Genomic DNA, 13,880 nt, shown 5'->3' with positions numbered 1-13,880 from the left:
TCCTGTTATAGCCAAGACTTCTTGGGGCTTTGGAAATATACACCCAGATAAAGCATAAAATCAAGCTAACACAAATTCAAAATGATCAGCTGGTAATTTCATTGCCTGCTAAATCATGCCTTAATAATTTTCAGAGAAGGATAACAGAATACAGAGTCTCTAAAGTGTATTATTCCAATTGTCTAATATTCAGTTAAAAACTATTAAAGATACAAAGAAACAAGAAAACGTGACCTATCACCAAGGAAAAAGGTAATCAATAGAAACCAAACCCAAGATGGCCCATAGGGTATATTTAACAGACAAAGACTCTAAAGAAGTTGTAACAGGTTGTATTTTCTAAAGATGGTTATAGTAGTATCTCCCATTCTACATGCTCTTCTTCAAAGTCACTGTCCCACTCTCCCATGGCCTGACTTTAAAACTCTGTGACCAACAGAATGCAGCAGAAGTAACATTATGGGACTTCTTGGGCCAGGTTATAAGAAGCCCTACCGCTTCCATCTGTGTCTGTGGGAACACTCATGCAGCTGCTATGTAGAAGTTCAAGCTACATGGAGAGGCCACATGTAGGTGCTGTGTTTGACAACTCCAAGTGAGTTTCCAGCTGGCAGCTAGCATCAACTATTAGTCATACGAATGTGTCATATTGGATGATGGTTAGCCCAGTGTGTCTGAAGACTGAGTACTAGAAATTAGTTGATCTATAGGACAAAAGGAAAAAAAGATTGAAGAAAAATGAACACATCCTTAGGGACCTGTGGGAAAACATAAAATGGTCTAACATATGTGTAATAAGAATTTCAGGAGGAAAATTGAATCAGAGGGTGCAGAAAAAAATATTTGAAGAAATAATGGCTGAAATTTTCCCAAATTTGATGAAGAACACTGACTTGCAGATCCAAAAACTCAGTAAACTCTAAACAGGATAATAGGAAAAGAACCAATCTTAGGAAGATCATTATTAAAATTGTACCAAAGATAGTGCCTTAAAATCATCCAGAGAAAAAGGACAAATTATATGCAGAGGAACATGGTTAAGAATGACTGCTATATATATTCTGATATGTTGTTCCCTGGTGTGTTAAATGAAAGAAGGAAAAAAAAACCATGGAACAATGTGTATAATATGCTACCTGGTGGGAGGGGGATAGCAGGGAAAGCTCTGGAAGGATACACAAGATATTGATTACATCAGTTATTCTCAGGAAGGAAAGGGGAAGGTAGAAATGGAATGCAAGGGACACTTTTCACCAAACAGCCTTTGATGCCTTTTAAAGTTTTAATCATGTTAATGTTTTATCTTTATAAAAAAATCAAAGTCAAAATAAATCAAAACAAAAAACCGACAACTGGACAAATTTGACAAAATTTCAGATCTCTAAAAAGAAATGAAAAAGCTGAAATCTTGCAGAAAGTGAATAAAAAAGTAGCTTACTATCAATGGACTGAAAATCAAATAGGCATCAAAATTCTCACCTGCCACATAAGATACTAAAAGGGAGTAGAGAAATATTTCCATGATCTAAGAAAAAATTACTTCAAATATAGAATTCTGTATCTGACCAAACTATAATTCAATGAGGAGGAAATGCAGATGTTCTCAACATGTAAGAACTCAGGAAATTTACCAGAGAATCTCTCTGAGAGTTTGACTTAAGGATTTATGCCATCAAAACAAAGAAGCAAAATAAATGTGCCTTAAAAGAGGAAACTATGAAATATAAATAGTAGTTATTAGAAAATCCAATAAAAACCTATCACTAAAGCTAAATGAGTAGAGACCTAGAACCTTAACATAGTAATATGAATCTGGATCTAAAATCCCAGATGAGGGGCGCCTGGGTGGCTCAGTCGTTAAGCGTCTGCCTTCGGCTCAGGTCATGATCTCAGGTTCCTGGGATCGAGCCCCGCATCGGGCTCCCTGTTCCGCGGGAAGCCTGCTTCTCCCTCTCGCACTCCCCCTGCTTGTGTTCCCTCTCTTGCTGTGTGTCTCTGTCAAATAAATAAAATAAAATCTTTAAAAAAAAAATAAAAAAATAAAAATAAATAAATAAATAAAATCCCAGATGATAACAACTTGGAACATGGTAAAAGCAGATAAAGCAAACATTGTGGCATGCTAATATTAGTGAGGAAGAAGATAAACACAAGCCATCACTAGAAAAAACATGAGTCCAAATATGTTTTAAAATATTAATGATACCATTTGGGAACTAGAATTGATCTAAATAATGATTCATTTTTAAAGGGAATCTAAAATGAAATTACAAATTATTGAGAAAAAAACAGTAAGTGAGTGTACTAGATGACAAAATTTTTACAATATGGTCAAAATAGCTTTCAGGAAAATATATAGGCCTAATGTATAATATAACAAGAAATTTTTAAAATAGATTAACTAAACTTCCAGTCCAAAAGGCTGTAAAACCAACAGCAAAATAAAAGTAGAAAAAGTTAATAAAAGTAAAAATAGAAATTATCTAGAGCAAAATACTAGAAGCCTTCATAAAACCAAAAAAAAAAAAGTTCTTTTTAAATAATATAAGAAACAAATCTTTACCAAGTCTGATTAACAAAAAACAGAGAAAATGTATAAATAATATTAAAAGCCAACAAGTGGTCTTAATCACAGGTACAGAGGAACTTTTACCAGTTCATGGAGAAATTTATACCAAAGTAATGAAAACATTGATGAATAATTTTTTTTCTTGGAAAAATATAAATTGCCATTTATACTCAAAAAGGAGTAGAAAATCCAAATAGAGCAATAAAATGAAAATAAATGAAAAATAGAGAAGAGGATTCACTTTGAAAGACATATTAATCTAGGAAATAAATTAAAATGACAATTTGATTTTGCCAAGTATTTTCCAATTACTGATATTCAGCACTGGTGAGTGTATGGATGAAATATTCATTCTCATAGACTGCTCAAAGAAGTAGTATAAAGCAGGATGCTTTTTCAGCTCTGTAAAATGTTATGTGCTTAGCCTTTGGCCCAGAAATTTCACTGTGAGGAATGTACTCTACAGAAAGGCTTACATGTGCCCCAAAAGGCATTTACAAATGATGTAGAATCATCTATAATATTGAAACTATTGGAACAAGCTGAATGTCCCCCATTATGGGGTTGGCTGTACATTTTGCACATTAATTCTATGTAACAGCTTTAAAATAATGTCTATCTTTGTTATATTTCAGTGAAAGTTCCATTTAAAAATATTTTTAAAGGAAAAAAAGCAAATTATGGAGCAATGTGTGCAACATAATCCCATTTAAATTTTAAAAGAATGAGAACATTGTATAGGACGTCGCGTCTAGCAGACTATTCACCAAACTGTTAAGAACACTTCTCAGCTCTTGCTTATGTTAACGTACTGGACTTTCCTGGTTGCGCGACCTCTTCTTCTTTATCATTCTCTTCTTGATCATTCCCAAAAAGAACTCCAGGTTTGTGCCTCAAGAGAAGATAACTCCATCCCTATTTCCTGCAATGAGCCTTATTGGTCTATTTATCCCCATGCCCTTTGCAGTAAAGGTGTCAGCAAATCACGTTTAAGTCATTAAATGCAAGGTGGTTTTCAGGTCAGGGTTTAGTTCAGGAATAAGCCTGTGACTCAGCTCAGTGCAACAACAAGCCAGAAGGAGTGTGGTGAGGGCTTCTGTAAAATAAGTTGACTCACTCTCAACAGTGAGCAAGAAGAGCCGAACTATCACTTCAGAACACCGGGAAGTACTGATGTGAAGCCAGAAGCAAATGCAACCATTTTGTCTGCATGAGAGAAATAGTCTAAAGAGAAAAGCCACAGAGGAAGGTACACACCCAAGGGGCTCCAGAGTAATGAAGGCAGAGCCATTAGAATTTCTTACATTCCAGTTAGAAGAGTCAATACATACCTTGGTTGTTTAAGAGAGTTTGAATCAGATTCTGTTATTTGCAGCTGAAGATATCCTACTTTATACCCTTGACGTCTCAACAGCAGTTAACGGTTAACTATTTCCTTCTTCATGAAACATTATCTTCCCCTAACTGGGGGATTGCACCCTCTTATCTCATTGGACTTGCCTTTTGGGTCTCCTTGCAACCTCCTCTTCCTCTACCCAACCATGTAATGTTTGCTTTCCACAAACCTCTTCGTTTTGGGGGCTTTCTCAATTCTAACCCAATACTTTCTCCTTAAATAATCTCAACTACTCCCATGTTTTCTAAACCCTGACAACCACCACCCAATTTGTAAATCCAGCTCAAATTCCCCTCTTGACCAACAGATCCATATACCCAACCACTTATTCAAAATGTCCTATTAGGCATCTTAGCATCTTAACGCAGTCCAAAATTTGGGTCATCATTTTGCATTTAAACACATGAAGAACTCTCTCCTCATGGTGTTCTATATCTCGGTAAATGTCACCACATCCATCTAGTTCAAGAGAGAAACCCAGAAATTACCTTTGAATCTACTCTCTCTCTCTCTTTCTCCACTGTTTCCCCACCCCATATGTCAATCACCCAGTGTTCCATGTGTCTCTTGGATCCTCTCATTTTTCTCCAACCCCACTATCCCTGCAGTCCAAATACCATTCATCATCAGTCATCTCCTATTAGTGTACCTGTTCTACCTGAGTGCTCAACCAATCCATTCTTCATCCTGTAGTATGAAATACACACTTTTAAAATGCAAATCTTACCAATGACGCTTGCTTATATCCCTTTAATGGTCTTTCACTGCCTGTAAGAAAGAGTTGAAAAATCCTAACATGGACTACAAAATTGTACTTGATCTAGCCCCATCCAACCGCTTTGGTCTCATCTAATATTGCTCTTCCTCTCCCTCCATCTTTCAGGTCCTTGGACGCACCATACTGCATCTCAGGACGGCCATGCATCCTGTTCTTTCTCACAAGAGACCTCTCCCCCTCTCCCATGTCACACACTTCCACATCAGGGTTGAACAACTAGAGGGCATCATATTCACAGAGTAGGTAGGCTGCTTTTGGTGATCCCTAGGATTGAGCAACCCAATCACCCAGTCCCCACTATTGCCTAACCGCATTTTGTTATTGTCCAGATTTCAGCTTAAACACCTCCTCTTCTAGGAAACTCCTCTGACCACCCACCCAGGTTCAGTCTGATTCCTGCCTCAAATGTTTGAACAGTAACACTCAGCACATTCGTGACTATTTGTTTATGTTAGCCTGTCGCTGCCACTTAGCCAAACTAGTGATATTAATAAAGGACTGAACATAATGTTATACATAAGAACGTGGTTGGATTTTTCCCCTCATAACATGTCAAATGCCTAAGTAATATTTAACAACACATATTTTCTTCCTATCCCTGCTGATGTTCTTGGCTTAGAAATAGTGTGAAAGAAAAAGTAAAATAACATGGATAATCCTTTCTATGCCAATAACTTGCCTTTTAAATTTGTCTTTTCATACAGTTATGAAGCCTAGAGAATAGATATGTACAAATTTCTATCTCCTCTATACTCATTCCTCCAAAAGAGGCATGGACAAAAGACCTCACCAATGGAGAATCAACTATTTGGATGGCACACAGATGCCCCTCTACCAAAGAGGTACTTTAAAAAATTAGACTTCAGAAACTTTACCAAGCGTACGCCCACTATACTACATATGAATGGAGAAAGGTGTAAGCTTAGAGTTTCCCCAGCAGTTTGGAGGAGTGAGAGCTTGGAACCCCTCAAGCAGTAATGGCTATAACTCTAAAGGTCTTTTCTTTAAGGAGAGAGCAAGCCAAGAAACCACTGCACTCTCCCAGACTCATCAAAGCAGCCATTGTGTTCCTCCTCCCTTTTTCTCAAGACAAGAAAATAACCCTCAATCAGATTGAGCCATTCCCCAGCAAGAGGCAAAAGCAATTTCAGTGGGACAGTGAAAGAAACACAGACAAGGGTAACCCAGATAGTTTTGTTTTGCTGCAGTGTTTTGGGTAGTTAGCAGCAAACTCAGCAGTGACCACTAGAAGAAGCAGAGTAGGGAGACAGCCAATGAGGAGCTGAACCCAGCAGAGAACTTCCAAAGGGAGCAGCACTCCTAAACATCTGGGTGCAGCCTGGCCTGACAACTTGGACTCATTGGTAGCAGCAGAGGATTTTCTAAGCTGGAAGAGAAATACCATTCTGGAGTGCCTATGCTCCTTCCTTCCCTGCTTTGCTCCAACAGGCAGTTTGGAAGAGTTTTGTTCAGCTGAACGTACAGTTTTCAGGACCTAAAAAGAAACGCACTCCACTGTCTTCCTAAATATACTTCTAGCTGAATTGACTGTTTCAGTTTTCTCCTGGAGAATACCATTGGTTAGAATCATGTACACTAGAGTCAGACAGACCCAATGTTGAATCAAGACACTACTTCTTAATAACTGTGCTTCTTTAAATTTCACTTTCCTCGTAGGTAATGCATAATAACACCTGCATTCTGCCATTGTTTTGAAGATTAAATGAGACAATGAAGCCTGTAGACCCTCAAGGAGAGGTAAGTCTAATTAAGAGTATAGCTATAAAGGAGGAACTTGCAGCTGCAGGGATACAAGCTGGTCCAGAGCAGGACCAAAGTAAACTGAGAGGAGGTGAGTGGGAGCTGGGTGGCTTACAACCAGCATTCCCCAATGTTGGTTCCGAGGAACACCAGTCATGCAGGATGTTAGTATTACTCGTTAAAAAAAAGCTTTCTGAATAATATCTTTGGGGTACATTGGACTAAACAGTGTAAAGATTTCTTATTGCAGGATTTCTGGGTGACTTTAACACGCTGACGCTCATGGCGAACCCCTGGTGTATTTCATAGGACCATTACCTCTTGGAACACACCCTAGGAAATGTTAATTTACACTAATGGGTGTCTGGGTCCTGTCTGATAACTCTTTAAACCAAAGGCTTAGAAGCAACTTCTTCATTAGGTATTAGAGGATGGTACCTGGTGTCTATGAGCTCTTCAAGGCTTACAGATCACTAACAACTGAAGAGAAAATCTGCTGCTTCCAAAGGAAAATAAATACAATAAGAAAACTGCAGGGTATGCCTGGGTGGCTCAGTCAGTTAAGCATCTGCCATTCAGCTCAAGTTATGATCCCAGGGTCCTGGGATCTGGGATCGAGCCCCGCATCAGTCTCCCTGCTCAGTGGGGAGCCTGCTTCTCCCTCTGCCTGCCACTCCCCCTGCTTGTGCACTCTCTCTCTGTTGAATGAATAAATAAAATCTTTAAGAAAAAATTTTTAAAAAATAAAATCTTAAAAAAAGGAAACTGCAAAAATTTGAAACAGATATTTAAGTAAACATCTATAAAATGCAACATCATACCAACTAGTCAATTGCTATTTAACACATCATATATAATATAAATAGACTTTTGATGGAATACGGGTGTGCATTGTAGCATGCGTGCCATGCTGTGAGTCAGGGGTTCCGTTAGGACGAGAGCCGAGAGTTTAAAAGACCATTAGTTACCTTAACAAGAGCCACAGCTTTAAATCATGTATTACAGTGTCTGATGTACACACAACACACACACACACACACACAGACACACACATACACACACTGGAGCTGGAGAGGTTCCAACCAATTAAGAACCAAAATCATAAACCAAGCCCCTGGCATGACAACAGCAGTTTTGGATTCAGTCACTTCACAGTGAGGTAGGTTGGAGGTTCTGCACCTTCCACCAACCCGCAGTGCCCAAGCACTCAGTAGGGTTTGGATTCTTACCCCGGTAGCAAAGCCTTCTGGGCACGAGTCACGGAACCCTGCAGCAAGGCACAGGTCTTTCTCAGGAAACCACGGCCTCCCCGTGAAAAGCCATTCGGGGCACCTATTTCACAGCCGATGGCTTTGCATTTACCGCTTCTAAAGGAGCACGGCGTGTTCCGTTGGCTCTTTCCAGTTCATGGCAAAAGGCAACATTTTAAGGAGGGAGTCGGGGAAGAGGTTGGAGAGGGGCTGAAAGACAAACTCGGTTTCTAAATGTTTGCTAAAGACACTGCATTTATTTGAAAGAAGACACACAAGGAGAGGCACAAATTCTCAGTCTTGTTCCTGGGAGGGAAGGCATCTCCTCGCATCCTGTTTGGTCACCCTGGGTTGAGATGAGGAGCTCATGCCTGAAGACAACCATTGGGATCCTAAGAGAAGTCACTCCACGTCCATGCACCTTTCTCTGTGATCTGAAAAGACATCTGGAGTCATGGGATAAATCTAAACTTCCGTCAATCCCTCTACTTTTTTGGAGGCAAATAAAAGAGAAAAGTTAGGATTTAACAATCCCAAAACATTGACTTTTCCATCAGATCAATCTGTTTTTCAAGGTCTGTTTAATATGTTAGGATATTGTCTCATTTCCAATGTTTGGTTTTAACAGTGTGGCTCATTCTCGCTATTTTCTGTATTCTAAAGTCTGCTGTGAGTGATTTAAACACAAAATGAAGGATAAAGTGCACCCCCCTCCCCCCAACACACACACACACACACAGAGGAAACTGCCCTTCCTTTGTTAATCTACAAGAGACCGGTAAAGACAATCAGCCACAACTATGTGAAGAAATCATTATAGACACAAATATGAGAACAAGCAATGAGAATATAATTAAAATTTGCTGTATGAAAAGAACAATATTCCACCAGGCCACACTATTCTGAGCTAAATTTCCCTGTGTTAGCACAGCGACTCCCCTGTTGACATTTTTGCCCTTAAGGATTTCACCACTTCCTCCAAAGCTGTAACTTTTTTCTCTCTCTCTCTTCCTCCCCCTTCCTATTATTGTCACTAGAGAGTGGGGAATGACAAGTTCAAGAAAATGTTTGCCTTGAGGCCAGAGTGTGTTTCCTTTGCACTTGGATTTCCACTTATTCCACTAAATTTCCTTACAATTAATTTTTAAATGGGCTGAGAGAGTTCATTTCCCAAACAGCTGACAAAAACCGTGTTCCATGAAAGCCAACGAAATGGCACTCAGTGACCATTTTTGCTACTATTATAAAACCCTTACAGTATAAATTCTGACTCTGCATTCTGCACTTTATTACTCTGATATAGTATTCGGAATATGTTGATACTCCCATGATACCCATCCAGAGCCAGGAACTGGTTTATCTTAATTGCGCTTTAGCCTAAACATATTAAATGCAACTTGATTATAAAATGCATTTGAATTGCCACAATAAATTTCTTGGCAAGATTTCCAAACATCAAGTAAAGAAATCCATAATCTCCTAGTCTGGCCCCTTTGCTGACTTGCCAGGTAACTTTGTATAAAGGCTGCTCCCTCTCCATATCCCCTTTTCTCAGCCAATAAACTAGTAATAATAGATTTGTCTAGCACTCAGGAATGGTTGCAAGACACTTCTTTATACTAGGATGGCATTTTGCAAATGGCAAGCTGGCTTTAGGCTAAATATGTCAGAATGATGCTTCAGCACAGGTTGTAGAAGCGGGTTTTTTTTTTTTTTAATTTCTACTTCACAAGCTCATCGGCGTCCTCTATCAATCTCACTCCAGAGCTCACGGTTTAACACTGTATTTACTGCCTCATGTCCAGGTCCGCGTGCCTCCACACCTTACCCCACACTGCACTGTCTGTTCTTTCACAGTGCTAACACCGTTCCGGGCACACAGAGCTTAAAGAACACGCACCGATGGATGGATTGGTTGGCTGGAAGTGGTAAGCCCTGATCTCTAACTGGAGGGGTCTGCGTTAAGTAAGCACCGGGCTGAACCTTTCTCAGACACGTGCGGTGGGACAGGTCTGCCCCAACCCCTGCACGTTACAGACTGCAAACATCTTCTTCACCAAGGTGTTTGGGGACAGGACCAAGAAGCAGGAGAGCACTCAGGCCCCCACATCGACCTCCCACACTCCCCCCCGAAGATTTCCGATATAGGACAGGCACCAAAAACATGTGAGAAACAGAGTGAAAAGTTACTCGGCCTTGACCTTTGTCTAAAAACCACTGGAAGAAAGAATGCTGAGTAGAAAAATGGGTCAAAGAAGCTTCATTTTCTTCAATGATGAGAAGCAATGCTCACTACCACCTGGAAATAGAATTCCTTTTTTAAAACAAAGAACTCAAAGTAACACATGTGTGTTATCACCTGCCCTGAACAGTTAGGTACAGGCATTATCCTCCCCTTAGCACTGGGGCAGAACAGTTCTAAAAAACTTCCCTGCAACCTACTTCCCTACTAGGCAATAAGAGGATGGTATCCAGAACGGTATAGATTGTAAAACTTCCAAATATGTACAACCATGCTAGGCTGCAAGCTCACCAGCTAAATTACAAAAGAGTGAGCTTTTTTTATTGTCCACATAAATAAAGTTATCCCCCTTAAAAAGCATCCCGATAGCCTGAAACAATGGCCAATCTAACAGAACCAGGATTCACAACTTTTTTTTTATTATTTTAAAAGCGGCATCTCGTTGTTGGTTGGTTCGAGCGCCCTCATGTGTCTCAACAGAGTAATGTCACTTAAGGCCTTTCAAAGGGCTCCAGGTAATGACAGATTCAAGGACACACATCCCCTCTCCGTCCTTGTTCCACCTTGTTTCAGGTGCCTCTTGTGAAACTGCAGATTTGCAGGTCGCCCCCTAGGACTACGAATTTGTCCTCCTGGATGTAAAGCGACATCATAACTTATACCTGAAAGAATGGGGAGCCAACATTCACAGAAGTGGAGGCTAATTTCAACTTGCCTGCTCTGGTTTAAACATGTTCGGTCATCCTGCCTATTTCTTTTTCCTCCCCCTACCCAGCCTGAGGGGCACTCTAAGCCTGCATACCCCCTCCTCCAAGGTGGTGCTCACACAACTGAAGAACCCAGAGCTACCTCTACAATGAGCAAATCTCAGGAGACCTAGCTCCATCGTCCTCTCTATGACCATGGGCAAGCCATTCTTCTCTCTCTGGGTCCTGGGCTCTTCCTCTGGGAAAAGAGGAGAGCGGGTCTTTTCTCACAGATAAGAGGCATCTGCAGAAATGCCTGGCAGAGAGTAGATAGGCACCCAGTAAATGTTAATTGAATGCAAACCTATAAACTCTATTCCAACCCACTTGACGTATTACATTTCCAGAAAACAGATATTCTTCCTCAAATACAACATTCATGCGTTAAGAACTAGCTTGGGAATTCATGAAGAACAGAAAAAGGTCAAACATTTCTCTGCATTTCCCACAACATCTTACCTAGTGCCAGGCACTCAGTAACCCTCCATAAACCAGTGGGGGTGGCAGGAGTTTGACCCTTTCATATAGTTTCTTTCTTTCTTTGGCAGAGTTTAAAGAAATCAAAGACAAATAAAGAGGCAAAGATTCACTCAAGACTTTGAGACTGACCACACAGAAAACCTGGTATCTTTATATAGGATGAAAATAATCCCCCCCACCCCACACACACACACACACACACACACACACTTCTTCCTCCTTTTCCTTCTCCTTTTTCTTGAGTTTTCTTGAGCACAGCCAGGGTATCATCACCCAGCCTTAGGTGTTGGCAGATTCTCCCACCCACTTCTTTGCACTTTCCCTGCTTGGGGGCAGCAGCAAAGCCTCCCCTTCCTTCCCACCCACTGCACCTGGGGCACCTCCAACTCACACAGTCAGGTTGGGGAAGGTTCCTCATCTACCGGAAGTACAGTCAAGTCCTTTGGCCAGGTCAGTCTACCACGTTAACAGAAGCCAGAAAGTGCCTGCCCAACAGACATGCTAGATAATCTTGTCAACCATAAAAGCCATTCCCAATAAATGGGGCGGGAAAAGCTCGGATGTATATTGTCTCCATTATCATTAAACTAGGAGAAAGGTTTTGTTTTTTGTTTTTTTTTCCCAAGGAGGTTCTTAGAATACTTGATAATTTCCTTTGTATTTAAAATAGCTCTCATATTTTTTTCTTCTCTTCCTTTCTCACTGCTACCATAGTTGTCTGGGACCTTATCGTCACAAACTAGTATTACTAACTAGTCTTATAACCTCTATTCTTTTCTTTTTTTTTTTTAAACTCCATTCTTTTCTTCCTCCAAACCATCGTAAGTCTGATCAAAAGATCTTCCCCAAACACTAACTTCAGTGCATCCTTTAATAATTCCTAGTCAAGAATGCTTAATGACTCCCTGTTCCTGTTGCTTACAGGATAAAATTCGAACTCAGAAATCTGCTGCTCAGACTCCTCCATATTCTCTCATACCACCCAGGAGAGTTGCAAAAGAACCAGACATCATCTCCAGAGTTCCCAAGACTCCTCCATCATTGCTATATCAAAGGCCAAGATAGGAGTAAAATGATCGTGAACATTCAGAGAGCCTTGAGCTGCCGTCTAGGTATGAATGCCCAACATAAACTTTACAACTGTTCTTCTTTGGGAAGAAACGTTACATTGGGCATTTCTCCTTAGACCCCAGTTCCTTTCTGTGACGTTCCCAAGTGCACTGATGCTCATGCTAGTTACATTCACACCAAAGTGGCTGGCCGCTGTTGGGTTTCTTCAGTTGACAGCTTATCTCTCCTGTGAAACACTTCACACACCCGGCAATGAACCTCCAGGTACGTGACAGTCAATGAGTGAATTAAGAAGGAACAATAATAAATCAACATCAGAGAAAAGACAAAACACATCCTGACACTTGTAGGACATTGTGTTTTGGTGGATTCCCCCAGATAATGGGGGAAAGAATGTGGATGGGAGAAATCATCACTCTACACCTTACCAAGCCAGTAGACCAACATGGGGAAAGGCCAACAAGGGAAACAAACAGGGCTGCCTTGAACAATGAGAAACAGCTAAGGAGGTAGAGAATGCTGAGGAACAGAAAGCAAGATCCTCAGGAGGGAAATGCACGCATCTCTCCTCTTGTTCTCCTTCTAGAAGAGAACACTGAACTATTATATTGCATTGCCATCTGTCTACCTCTCCTGCCTAAAGCAAAAAGGACAATCTCTGAGCTTCCCAGATACGAACTTTCTAAAATAATGAAATAGTCATAGCTTTTTCCCAAATTCTTTCAAAGCAATAACTGCAGTTCACATCTTTCCCACACTGACCCTTCCTTGAAGCCCCTTCCATGAAGCCTTCCCCACATCTCTACCCAGTGTTGACCAGGACCTTCTCTTACCATCCAAGGTCCTGACATCCTGACCCTTCAGGAAACATGACTGAGGTTGACCACCTTTCCAACTTGACTGCAAACTCAACAACAAGAGTCCTTACTTTTCCTTCTCCTGTATCTCTTCTCTGTTACCCTCCCCCACTCAGCCCCCAGCACCCAGCCTAGAAGGTACTTGAGAAATGCCAATACTGTCAGTTAATCTAAATTGAAATGTACTTATTCTTTAATGAAAATGTGAAAATTCCCTTCCTTGCCTTTAGATATTTCCTTTATCCTTTATTTCCTCCATCCTTTTTCTAGCAAACTTCATGCTTCCCAAACAATCCTTTTGTGTAAGTGGGGCGGGGCTAGAATCACTCAGCACGCCCACTCCCCTCACACATACAGAGCTGAGTCTTGGTTTGTGGTTAGTAGAGTTGGCATTCTTTCTTCAACCTTTGAAGATTTGGGGATCTAAACTGAAACCACTGTCTCTGTTTCTTTGCAAGATCATCTTGCTCCTGTGTCTGTGAATCTCCAATGGCCCTTTCTTATTTATGTCCTAAAATTTTGTAAAGGTTTTCTTGCTTAATCCCTTCACTTCACTCCAGTCCTTAATGCAATGCCCACTTTTTTATTTTACCCTGATAAGTCCTCTCCTGGATCATCAGCCTCCTTCACAAGCTGGGGACATACCTCAGTGTTGCCAACTTATAAGGAAATACGAGCTTCTACACTAGGCATGATTTCTGATGCCACTGTAATTTCCCCATTAAGTCTA

This window comes from Phoca vitulina, unplaced genomic scaffold, assembly GCF_004348235.1.
Source record: "Phoca vitulina isolate PV1807 unplaced genomic scaffold, GSC_HSeal_1.0 scaffold53, whole genome shotgun sequence".
Classification (NCBI taxonomy): domain Eukaryota; kingdom Metazoa; phylum Chordata; class Mammalia; order Carnivora; family Phocidae; genus Phoca; species Phoca vitulina.
Note: the sequence above shows the minus strand (reverse complement) of the source record.